Source organism: Salvelinus sp. IW2-2015, unplaced genomic scaffold, assembly GCF_002910315.2.
Source record: "Salvelinus sp. IW2-2015 unplaced genomic scaffold, ASM291031v2 Un_scaffold1879, whole genome shotgun sequence".
Classification (NCBI taxonomy): Eukaryota; Metazoa; Chordata; class Actinopteri; order Salmoniformes; family Salmonidae; genus Salvelinus; species Salvelinus sp. IW2-2015.
The window spans coordinates 1-13,567 of NW_019943242.1; the positions used below are offsets into that span (position 1 = coordinate 1).

The following is a 13,567-nucleotide window of genomic DNA, read 5'->3' on the forward strand; positions in this document are numbered from 1 at the left end:
TTATGGAATATCTACATAGGCGTACAGAGGCCCATTATCAGCAACCATCACTCCTGTGTTCCAATGGTACGTTGTGTTCGCTAATCCAAGTTTATTTTAAAAGGCTAATTGGTCATTAGAAAACCCTTTTGCAATTATGTTTCAACACAGCTGAAAACTGTTGTTCTGATTAAAGAAGCAATAAAACTGGCCTTCTTTAGACTAGTTGAGTATCTGTAGCATCAGCATTTGTGGGTTCGATTACATGCTCAAAATGGCCAGAAACAAATAACTTTCTTCTGAAACTCGTCAGTCTATTCTTGTTCTGAGAAATGAGGGCTATTCCATGCGAGAAATTGCCAAGAAACTGAAGATCTCGTACAATGCTGTATACTACTCCCTTCACAGAACAGCGCAAACTGGCTTTAACCAGAATAGAAAGAGGAGTGGGAGGCTCTGGTGCACAACTGAGCAGGAGGACAAGTACATTAGAGTGTCTAGTTTGAGGAACAGACGCCTCACAAGTCCTCAACTGGCAGCTTCATTAAATAGTACCCGCAAAACACCAGTCTCAACATCAACAGTGAAGAGGCGACTCCGGGATGCTGGCCTTCTAGGCAGAGTTGGAAAGAAAAAGCCATATCTCAGACTGCCCAATAAAAAGAAAAGATTAAGATGGGCAAAAGAACACAGACACTGGACAGAGGAACTCTGCCTAGAAGGCCAGCATCCCAGAGTCGCCTCTTCACTGTTGACGTTGAGACTGGTGTTTTGCGGGTACTATTTAATGACAATAGTAATTTACAACATTAACAGTGTCTACACTGTATTTCTGATCAATTTGATGTTATTTTAATGGACAAAAAATGTGCTTTTCTTTCAAAAACAAGGACATTTTTAAGTGACCCCAAACTTTTGAACGGTAGTGTATAAATACACATTTCCTTTTCATAACCACAACAGACTCTACGAGAGGTTGAATTGTTTCTTATAAAATTCATATTTAAGTTTCAGTTGAAATTCATGTTTGTGTAAAAAAATGTCCCACCAGGATCACGCATGTTTGTTTTACTATCCTTGTGGGTAACAAAGAAAAAATACATCCATTCAAAATCCTATTTTCCCTAACCCTTAACCCTGACCTTAACCCTAACCCTTAACCCTGACCTTAACTAACTTAACTGACCATTACCGGACTAACGCAGACTTAACCCTGACTTAACCACCTTGAACCCGACACCTTACCGCCTTAACACTACCTTAACCCTGACTTGTTAACCCTAACCTTAACCCTGACCTAAGCTACTTAACCCTGTTAACCCTGACCTTAACCCTGCCCGTTAACCTATGGACCTTAAACCCTACCTTAACCTAGACTTAACCCTAACCCTTAACCCTAGTCTACCTAACCCTTAACCCTAACCTTAACCCTTAAACCTAACGCTAACCTTAAGCTAACCTAACCTAATCCCTAACCTTAACTCCTTTAACCTGACCTGTAACCCTAACCCTTACCCACCTAAATCTCTTAACCCTTAACCCTAAACCTAACCGCTAACCTTAACCGACTCTAACTACATTAACCCTACAACTGACCCTTAACCCTTTAACCCTAACCTTTAAACCCCAACCTTTAACCCACCCTAACCTTTACCCTTAATACCTAATAACCTAACTCTAACCTAACCCTAACCGTCCCTAACCATAACATAACCTTAACCCTACCTTACACCTAACCTAACTCCTAACCTTCATTCTCTAATTGTAACCCTAACCCCTAAGCCTAAAATAGCCATTTTTACTTGTGGGGACCATGGCAAATGTACACACTTGTCCAATTTTGGATACAAGGATAGTTAAACCAAACATACACACATATTTTCCCAAATCAAATGAGATTGAGTGCATTCAGCTGCAGCTACTCAGTGCTTGTAGAATCAATTAAATCCAAACATGGAGCTTGGAGTGTACAAGAGTATAACTATACAGTAACCAAGAGGATGGACAAATGCTCCACACCTAACAATTCATTAGAAGCTGCACAAAAGTCAAATGTAGCTTTGAGAGTAGGTTTGCTGAAGATAAAGCTAAAAACTATCCAGTGGTACAAGTGATATTTATTAACATAAATAAATATATCTATCAACTGATAATGTAGAGAGATAAAACAAACATCCAAAACAGAGTGAATCAAACTAACATGTTCAACTCAACTGTTTATAAATCATTCCTAATTTCAACATCAGCAACACATTGCGTAAAAATCCAAACATTTGATGTAAAAACCCAGCTTCTCTCACTTCCATCATTAAACATAAATTGCAATGGTCTAACAGTGCAATGAGATCTATTTCACTTGACTGCCCATGCTAATCTTGTAGAATACACAGACAAATTCACCCATGGGAATGAGTGATTGAAGTGTGATCGTTTTCTTAACTTTGACTGTAGCGTTGGAGGGTGTTCTGCTTACTTCTCTCTCTCTGTGTTTCCGTCAAATATCTACACACTCACTGAGGTATACTGTTGCGCAACCATCAACGCTGGAATCTCTTGAAAAAAAACGATACTGAATATATAGGTTTAGGGACATGAACCCAAAAATATGTCAATGTAAATAAATAACAGGGTCGTTTTGTTTTTTTGAAATATAAAACAGCCTGTGATTGTATGGTAACAGTGGAGAGGTGATTGTGTTGATGGATAAGAGAGGAGCCCTCACGCAAAGAGAGGAGAGAGAGAGAGGAGGAGAGAGAGGGATAGGAATTGAGAAGACACCCAGAGGGACCCTTATCGGTCATGTCGGAACCCTGAGGGCAGATCGCTCATGCAGGCGACTTCACAACAAGGCAACGACACGATTGTGCCAGCGATAATGATCTGTTGACGGGGATTAGGGCTGCCGTCCACTCTCAGCTCACACAAATGATGATGCTGCTAGGCGATAAGACAAGCTAACGAAATCCCCCATCAACACCAGTCATCCGCACAGACAAATTCCTACACTCTCAGATTAGGAGGCAAAATCTGACCAAAATCAGCAAATCAGCAACAAAAAATCTACGATTGTCTAATGCAAACATACAAAACGAGATAAAGGTCAATTATTCGAGTTGATGTCACATTTTCAGATTTCTGCAAAAAAATCACAAATAATATTTGTTGAAGAAATCTCCTGGTGGTTAGGAGGGCAGTGTTTGGCTGTGTTGTGCAGGAGGAAGGAGAGGGAGAGGTAGAGAGCACATATATTTAGGCAGAAGCAAATAAGACACATCTTAGATGGTACTGAGGAAAGAGAAGGGGAGGGAGGGCCGGATGGGGTGAGCGATGATAGAGGGATGAGGGAAGTTTGCAAACCAGTTTGTGAAGTGGAGATGCAAGTGAAGACTGCAAAATAGTAATCAACACCATTGTAATTCCAACAACATGGAAAAAGCAGAGATGGAAGAGAATGAGAGTGATGGAAAGATGAGATGATCTTCCATGACGGAGTGATTTGACTGAAAAAGAGGGGATTACAATAAACAATAAACAAAGAAAGAGCGGGCGAAATGAGAGACCAGGGTTTTTATGTGCCATTGGAGGATGGGGGAGAACGAGAGAGCGAGAGGGAGGGGTGGCGTTCGTTTTTTCTTGTGCCACTGGAAAGGGAGTGGGGGAAGGGAGTCAGGGAGATAGATGCGAGCAAGGGAGAGCACGGGAGTGAGAGACACAACTAGTGTGCGTGTATCTAGGAGGAAAGGGGGGAGAGAGAGAAAATGTGTATAGATGCGGAGAGAGTACTAGGAGATGTGTAACCGGTGGCCTTGCCAGGCTGCCATAGACCAGCACAGTGATACTGTCAGCGCCATCCTCTCCCTCTTCTTATCGCCTTGGCGTCCGCCGTGCTCTCTCTGTATGATCATTCCCTCATTCACCTCTCCTCCATCTCTCGCCCGCATCGCCCGTTTCTTTTCCTATCCCTCTCCTGCTCTCGTCGTATCCTCCTACATGCCGCGCTGCTGTTAACAGAGGAAATGATCACCACTCGCAGAATTCAGCAAAAAGTGACAAGGTTCAATATTTAGATGTCATGGCAGATTCAATTCCAGAAGTCATGAAGTTTCTTTGTACAAATGCAGACATTTTACATGATCAAACGGTAGCAGCGTGACAGTGGGTGGTTTCTGTTGGACTATATTAAGATGGATGCTAATTAAATGAAAGTCTTATTTACAATGTATAAGAATGCATCTATTGAGACCGCAAAGTGAGAAGAAAAGATTGTTGTTTGAGCCAATGCAGGTTACCCTGATGGAAGTAAAAGACACAACCAAATCATTGTTGTGTCTGTTTACTTGCGGTTTGTACACACTTTCAAAAAGCTGAAAATGTACATATATTCTTGTTTCATTGAAGAATATATTTTAACGGCGGTTAGATGGTACAGATGATTCTGCTACAACCAAACCAGGAATGATTGCTGTTTTGGTCAGCGATAACTGAAATTAGGCAAACTTATTTGATAATTTCAGCAGCACCAGGTAAATTGGTGGATGCGATTCCTGGCTGCCATATTGCAACTTTATTCATGTAAACTTGGAACTGCGTGAGGGTGGATGTGGGTTTCTGTGCTTTGTAAAATAGCACCTCCATACCTAAACAAACACAGCACCTACCTCTACGCAAGATTGACCAAACACACAGGTGTCGTCATAAACCCAATCCCAGTCATCCCATGCTACAGCAGGTGTAGCCCTATTTATAGGCAGTTCGCCCAGACCCAATTCCCCTCTGTCCTCTTAGCCCCCACCGTTCACTGCAGTGCTTGTCATCGCCTCAAAAAACTCCTCGCCCCCCCCTGGTCCTTCCACTTGGTCCAGGGTGAGATGGTAGTGTCGTGGGTTTGAAGGAGTCCCCTGTCGCAGGCCCTGCTCTCTGAAGGCCTCCTGTAGCAGCATTAGGCTGCTGGAGGTGGGGCTGAGGCTGGGGGGCTCAGGTAGAGAACCTTCCACAAAGTCGTTCAGGGGTTTCGGGGTAGAGGAGACAGCCAGGCTAGGGGCGTTTTGAGCGGCGTCCGGAGTAGGCCGAAGGCGTTGGGAGCATCTCCCAGCAGCATGACTTCGGCTGGCCGGGGGACGGACGCGAGACGAGGGTGAACTGTGGAGGAGGAAAGAGGGGGGCATACCAGATGAGGGGCGGAGTAGGGGGGAACGTAGGAGGGAGGTGAGCTCCGTCCTGAACGGTGCTGGAAGAGGAGGAGAGGATGATGGAGTGTTTGGCCCGGAAGTCGTAGATGGAAGTGGGATGGCTTACGTTTGGACAGCGCGGCCTAGTTCCACCCCTCTCTGTGTTTGCTGTCTCTCACAGGACAGACGGACACGTGGGCTAGGTTGGCCTTTCTCTGCCATCCCTAGTAATGCTTTCCATTCGTTTCTCCTTCTCACGTTCCTCTCCTGCCTCGTCGCTTTCTCTCTGGGATAAGAACATTTGGTGCTGGCTAGACGACTAAAACAGAATCCTATCCCAACCTCTCTCTTGCCGAGGTGTGATTCCTTCCTTCTCCTCTCTTGGTTCAGTGGAGTAACTGCTCTAACGGCTGTGCCTGGCCAGATCAGCACTCACCAGGCATCGATTACTTGCTTTGCTCTAATTTTCTTGTCTAGTCGCAAGTTGTCTCGTTTTCGAGTGAACCACGCTGTTTATCAGGGACTGCTTGCTCCCTCCTCGTTGTATACGCCTCTTGTTCTCTCTTTGAAAAAAAAATAAAAGTTCACAGGGTTCGTTTTTTGGTCTTGTTGTCTCAAACTGGTGTCCTGTCCCTGTGACAACAAAGCAGATTTATTGAAGTTAACCAAACATTATAGACAAAAACATGTTACGACATACCAAGTGACAGCTAAACTATACGTTAATACATCCCAGTGCTAGAGCTGTGGAATGCCAACCCTCCTCCGCCCGTCTCTCACCGTACGCAGCCCCTGCTCCCTCCTCTGCACTCCTCCACCATTCCTTCGCCTCCTCCCATCGTTCTTCCTACGCCCCGTTCCGGCGTCATTCGGTGTGGATTCTACGGAAGGTTGTCCATTTCTGATTGCCAATATCTCGCTGCATCCTCTTACGCGATAGATCAGGCTAGTCATCCTCACCCCTCGGCTCGCTCTCACTCGCCTCTCTTCCTCGGCGGCCACGCATGTGGCTTAACCGTTCTTTCCTCTTCCCACTCCACCTCCAGTCTCTCCTCCATCCCTAGCTTCCTCGCACTCTCGGTCTCTGCTCTTCCTTTCTCCTCGCCTTACCGATCGTTCTTCCTCCCCTCGCCCCTTCGCCCGCTTCCTCCTATTTGAAATCCTCTCACGCCCACTTTCTTCCCTCCCCCCTACCTTTCTCCCAGTTACTGCGCCGATCCATCTTCGCTCTCTATCTTTCCTCCTTCCGGCGCCTCGTTTCGGTCTTGTCGCGCTTCCTATTTTTTACCTTTCCCACCACCTCCCTCCCCTTGCCCTGGGGCCGCGGCGGCCTTTTCGATAGCTCTTGCCTCGGCCTCAGGCCCTCTCGCCTCCTTTTTCCCCTCGCCCTCTCTCCCTACCTCCACCTCCCTCGCCTCCTCCTCGCCCATCTCCCCTACCTTCTCTCTCTCCTCCCACCTTCATCCCTCCGCCTCTCGCCTTCCTTTCCCCGCCTCTCTCCCTACCTTCCTCCTCGCCCTCTCGCCTTCCTTTCCCTCGCCCTCTCTCCTACCTTCCACCCTTCCTCGCCCTTTTTACACCTGCTCTTGCCTCCTCCCTGCCCAAAGGGGGCGCCAGACACTTGTCAGTGGATCCAACACCCTGTCAGTCCTGTTGTTGCGGTCCCAGACTCTACGCCCTCTATGGGTAAGTACTGAATCCGGTGTGGCAGGGCTAGCTCAGAGGAGTTAGTCACAATCGCAGGGTGCGGTGTCCCAGTTGAACTCAGAGAAGGGCCGCTCCAGCACCCCAAGGAAGCGGTCCACGTACCCCACCACAAAGTCCGCCGCGCCCACTGACGGGTCCCACAGGATCAGAGATGACGTCATCGGCTGTCGCATGCGGGCTTCTTGGTTGATCCTGAGGGAAAACCTTTGTTAGTTTGTTTATACTTAGTTTGCAGTAAACAGGTATTTTAGTGGTTCTCATTATGCAGTTAGATTTAATGGAGGGAAATTGTACCTTTTCCCTCTGTGTCTTTTTGGCTGGTTTTTTTATTCCCTATTGCTTCTTCTTGAGTTTTCCCTCTTTTTCTCTCCTCCTTCCTGTTTTCCTGGTCTATAAACAGCCTCTGGGTCGTCTAATGTTGGAGTGCTGAGAAAGAGGGATTGTATTCATCACTCTGGTCAATGTAAGAGCTAACCTGTTCGTTCTTCCTCCTACTGAGAGGACATTCACCTTCAGATGGATGTATTTTAAGAAGTTTATCTAGATGTCTAAACAGATACCTTCATTTAACTCTGCTATTCTACTCTTCACTTTCTTATCCTATGGAATTAACTACCTATCTATATATATTCTACTAGTGCATCATACTGATTCCACTTGGTTCAGAGGCTCTGTTTGCTGTAGGGCAGACAGAGCCAATACACAGATGCTGCTTCTCACAGGAGGAAAAAATATATTCTTTCTGAAGATTCCACTGTCGCCAGGCAGAAGGATTAGCGATGAGAGGGAGGACTCTGAGATTCTGAGGGCCATCTGTTTAGGGCGGCAGCTATATGCTTTGAAGATTTCTGTCTTTCAGTCTTATTTAGTTGTTCAATGTGGTTAGAAGTCTGAAATATACTGAACATTGAGTAAATATTAGCCCCTAACACCTGGGCATTTTCAGTTGTTCTAGGGCTGCACAAACATTATGCATCAGACAATTTAATCATGTTTGTTAAACATTGCATGAATGTTAAAGGCATGTTTAGACATCACGATTGTTTATTTTATTTTTATTTCACCTTTATTTAACCAGTAGGCATGTTGAGAACAAGTTCTCATTTACAACTGCGACCTGGCCAAGATAAAGCAAAGCGCACAAACAACAACACACGAGTTACACATGGATAAACAAGCGTACAGTCAATAACACAATAGAAAAAAGAAGTCTATATACAGTGTGGCGTGAGGAGGTAGGCAATAAATAGGCCATAGTAGCGAAGTAATTACAATTTAGCAGATTAACACTGGAGTGATAAATGAGCAGATGATGATGTGCAAGTAGAGATACTGTGTGGCAAAAGAGCAGAAAAGTAAATAAAAACAATATGGGATGAGGTAGGGTAGATTGGGTGGGCTATTTACAGATGGACTATGTACAGCTGCAGCGATCGGTTAGCGCTAGATAGCTGATGTTTAAAGTTAGTGAGGGAAATATAAGTCTCCATCATGGCACCCATCAAAGTCGAAAATGCAATGTTACTTAGCCATTGCCCTGTCATAGTTTTCTGGTATATAAATAATTTTCTTACAGGTCGTGGTGATCGTGTTAGCTACAGACCTGTGAGATCGACGACACCTTGTTTCCAAAACGACACTTTCCCAACAGGAAACTGACAGACACCTGCTCCCTCCTCCTGGCCTGGTATCACAGAGAGAGGGGGGGGGCAGTTATTTAGCAGCACGTCTCACCCAAAGTCAGTTACAAAACACTATATTAATCTGTATGGCCTTATATAATATCTGTATGGTAGTTGGTCCTTCCCAGTGTTCTCTGTGTGTATCAGTGTCTTGGATTACTAGTTTACATTGAGAACACATTTTAAATTCCCGTGTGATTGGTCAAGACCAGTGGTGTATATACTGTAAAGTAGGGGACTGAGCCCAGTAAACTAGATTAGTTCATGGGCTCATGGAGAGATTGGAGCAGTCAGGGAGAATACATCACTCAACAAGGTCATGATGACCCCGAAATGAGCCCCAGACACGCAACTTGCCAGACGCAGCCACCTGACCAAGTCTTTACTGAACTGAAGAGCTGAGAGAGGATGTGTGTGAACAGAGAGTGGAGCTGAGGAACATGGTGGTGGAACAGAGTGGAGCTGAGGAACATGGTGGTGGAACAGAGTGGAGCTGAGGAACATGGTGGTGGAACAGAGAGTGGAGCTGAGGAACAAAGAGTGGAGCGGAGACATGGGGCAGAGTGACAGCTAGTGAGAGCCAGGTGAAGGAGCTGAAAGGAGAGGGAGGAGCTGCAGAAAGAGGTGTGAACCAGAGTGGAGCTGAGTATCACTAAGACTGAATGCACTTCCACAAGAACAAGGTGGAGCCAATGCAGGTAAAAAAATTGATTAGCTAATATTTAAATTGAACAGACAATGAACAAAATGCATATTGTTCTGTATGTTATTACAGTCTCTGAAATAATTATTAAAGAGCTGAAAAGATAATAATGAATTGTATTTATTTTATCATTCTAAACAGTTTAAGGATCTACAGCTCTCAAATATGTTCTCTGTTTTGTTCTTTTAGCAGAAGAACTTTCAGCCATGCAGGCCAGGGACAGCCAGTGAGAATGAGAACTCAGGTACAGTACTGAAGAGCTTAATATGAGCAGATCATTGAAGATTTCATATTTGCTCTGAAATGTCTTCTAGCCAGGAGGCCAGACTGAGTGCCAGTGAGAGAGAGGTGGAGGAGCTGAAGAAGGAGAATGCAGGTTAGAAACACACACAATGTGTCACTGCGCGACATCAATTTTCTTCACAGGTGTAGGATACTGTGTATACTATATCATATAATGTAATAACATACATGAAACTGGTATTCACAGACAGGCAAAAAAGTGTCATTCTACGCTGCTTTGACTTACTCTGGGAGGAAGGACCCTTCAATGACGTCCCACTGGTCTACAGTAAAGTCTTCCCCAACAAATCGGAAAGGCCTACAGTACTACTTACAGGTAATAGCTACAACTACCGTAACCTACCTACCTACATGTATGGACATGAGAGTACATTCTGGGCCAGCTAATGTTACTGAGTGCTGATGGAAATTGTTGATCTTTTCCTGTTTCGGTTTCTGCTCTGGTGCAGATATAAGTCATAAAAGTCGACTAAATCAGATTCACTGCCAGTGATGCCCCTAGTCCAGGAGACATTGGTGTTTACATATACAAGAATGACAAGAGAATCATGTTTAATTATGCACACAGTCCTTGTGGAAATGGTAGATTTGTGGTAAATGCAGTGACTCTAGAGCTGCAGGTGGGTGTGGTCTACATTAGTCTCCCCTCAGGCAGGGGGCTGTATGATGATTCAGATAACCTCAATGTCAACAGTGGCTTCCTGCTCTTCCCTATGTGAGTGGAATCATTTCAAATCATAGGCCCAATAAAACGATGTAACTGTCACGCCCTGACCTTAGCGAGCCTTTTAATGTCTCTATTTGGTTTGGTCAAGGTGTGATTTGGGTGGGCATTCTATGTTCTTTATTTCTAGGTTTTGTATTTCTTTGTTTCTGTCCGAGTGTGGTTCCCAATCAGAGGCAGCTGTCTATCGTTGTCTCTGATTGGGGATCATACTTCTGTGTGGGATCTTGTTCTTTGTTTGTGTGCAGGTAGTTTGCACGACGAAGCTGTTCGGTCATGATATTCTTTATTGTTTTGTTTTTTCTAAAGTTTCACTTCGTTAATAAAATATGTGGAACTCAAAGAACGCTGCGCCTTGGTCTCATCCTTCCGACGACACCCGTTACAGTAACTACCAATGAAAACTCTTAATACAATTATATTTCTAAAAACTGATGGGGGTGATATCTAATCTAAATCACATACCACCACACCTTGAATGATGTCATAGTTGAGGATTTAATGAGCCTGTTGTGCAACTTCTGATTAGGACAACCAGGACTCATTATGTCAGGGGTGTCAAACTCATTCCATGGAGGACCTAGTGTCTGCTGGTTTTTGGTTTTTCCTTTCAATTAATACCTAGACAACAGGGTTGTTAATTCATCAACAAGGGAGGAGTGAAAACCTGCAAACACTCGTTCCTCCGTGGAACGAGTTTGACAAGTGCATTATTGCCTTTCCATTCATAAATCTCCCAACGTATTAGCTGTCACTGATTTCCCAACATGAATGTTACACAGTATATGACACACATCTGCAGTATTACTGGTGTGTAAGGCACATATTTTGTCCTTYCAGGAGGGGTTTCCCATAAGAAGTATYATAGTGCATAAAACATTGCACGTSTAATTCCATCCYTTCTTGGCACTGACAACATTTGGACTGGACTGACTTGGCTTGCAACCTAATGACACTAGAGGGGGTACACAGACAGTTTGGTTGGWTTCTCCCTTTCCCAAAAGTAGGAGTAGGAAGAACCCAGCCCTYGACACTGACCTAGMTTAGTTCTGTGTTTTCCTTAGAAGTTAGCGACAGTGAGCTGATACTCTGTGCTTCAGAACAACTTCTACCAGGAGCTTTCAGAGAGAGTGGAGGAGTAACAAGTGGGAAAAACACTGCTTTCTCCCAAATATCAAATCAAATGTTATTAGTCCCGTGCTTGGTAAACAACAGGTGTAGACTAACAGTGAAATGTTTACTTACGGGCCCTTCCCAACAATACAGGGAAAGAAAATAGAGAAATAATAGACAGGTAATAATACAAGCAGATCTCAGAGAGATCATACTGTCTGATGAATACACTGTTAGATTCTGGGTTAAACTTGGAACATTGTTATACTCAGAAGTATAGTATCTGAGGAGTGATAGAGACTGGTTTTTACTTCAGAAGTTAATGGTTATCTGTAGGAGCCAGATGGCTTTGGAATGTGCTGGGTGGACAGGAGGAAGTCACAGGATTGCTATAGGGGATATGGGTGATCTTTGGATTAGGCATCAAGGGGGCTGAGGTCAGGTCAGATCCCCTTAAGGGAGAAACAATGGTTTGTCACTATCACTTCGTCTTCCTGTCGAACCATAAAAGATGTAAGGATTAGAGAGAAGGAGGAGTGCCTAAATTGGAGTATATATACACTTGTGTTGGTGGAATCATGTTTTGTCTGATGCAGCTGTATTGATCCTCTGGGAAGAAATAAACTTGGATAAGCTTTCATGGTGTCCGTTGATTTATTTACTCTGAGAATTAGAACCTAACAACACAAATCAAATCAAATTTTATTGGTCACATACACATTGGTTAGCAGATGTTAGTGCGAGTGTAGCTTAAGATACAATCAGTGTGGAATTTCTGTGGAACATATCYTTACTCAGGCAAACCCAGACTTCCTTTACAGAAGATGAGGATGGGGTGAACACCAGTGGAGGCTGGTGGGAGGAGCTATAYGAGGATGGTTACATTGAAAYGGCTGGAACGATATCAAGCACATCGCACATATGAAAACCACGTTTGACTCCGTTCCATGTATTCCATTCAAGCCATTACAARGAGCCCGCCCTCATATAGTTCCTCCCACCAGCCTCGACTGGTGAACACCCAACTTCCTCGGTACCTCGATATTAAAAACGGTCCTTCATAATTTGATCATACCTTGATAAACTTCAGTGTTGTGTAATTATCAAAATATGAACATTCTCTTTCASRGTCATTTCTGCTCTGCCTCTAAYGAAGCGTATATGCCCTAGTTAGGCCTACATCTCATATGTGTACACYTACCAGCAGTGCACACAGAATCCAACTGAATGACAAAACATTACCTGCCGTCACCTGAGGTCCATCTTGGCTGGGACTGGCTGGGACCTCTGTCTTTGGCCCCTCTGTAGCTCMATGCTCCTGTGCTCTCCTGTCCTCCAGGTTCTCAGCTGAGCCCAAAGGCACACCTGTCTCCTSTGACGCCATAGTCAATCAACCTGTGGGTGTAAAAGATTATTATACAAAAGTGTTAACTCTGTTTCTCACTGTTAACATAGCAATACAAGCACAACCATTTAATAAATCAATCAATTAAGCAATAATTTTTTTTGTAAATATAGTAGCTATATATTTAGAAGTAAGTTGTGCTAAAGTATCTATAGTAGCTACCTAAGCTAAGGAGACCTGAGAGAGGTAGCCTTCCCTAACGAGGATGTAGCTACAACACACCCAAGAGTCAAGATAACAAGTTATACAATGCKACCAAAATGTTAAACATTAATAAAACGATAATGTAGTACTGTATAATATATGCATTATGATACATTATTGTTGTTAGTTACCTGAATGTACACCCTCTGACTTGTAAACAGATATATCACAGAATCTGTCTGAAGCTACCGTAAATGTGCACTTTGACCTTTGTTATGTTTGTACTGAAGGGGCTTGTGGGAAATGTAGGTCTAGGTCTATGTACCTCAGTGATGAGAACAGGCTTTCTTCTCTTCGTTTAAATAATCATTCAAATCCTCAAAACAATTGATACTATAATATTTTCTATACTAGGCCGTTTATAAATTGACYATAGTTTGTTATAATTTCTTACCGAAGAGAGTATACCAAAACTYTGKGTKATCTGTGCGGTCCTCCTGGATCCAAAGCGCGTGACTCCCCTCATCACATGACGACTACCACTAACCTAGAGAGCGAGCGTACCAGAGCAGTGAAAAAGTATAAACAAAGGCTAATACAGCAACAAGACTACTTTTGTGAATGAACTAGAAATTAGAA

The 13,567-nt window shown here is 43.9% G+C and overlaps 1 long non-coding RNA gene across 1 annotated transcript; it reads right to left on the reverse strand.

Annotated features, from left to right (window-relative positions):
• Positions 1-7,148: 7,148 nt before the first annotated feature.
• On the reverse strand, positions 7,149-13,207 carry LOC112072283 (uncharacterized). Its single transcript, XR_002894283.2, has 4 exons — positions 13,120-13,207; positions 12,622-12,774; positions 8,458-8,538; positions 7,149-7,280 (listed from the first exon to the last, which is right to left on the reverse strand). It is a non-coding gene; the product is annotated as an uncharacterized lncRNA (long non-coding RNA).
• Between the last annotated feature and the right edge of the window lie 360 nt (positions 13,208-13,567).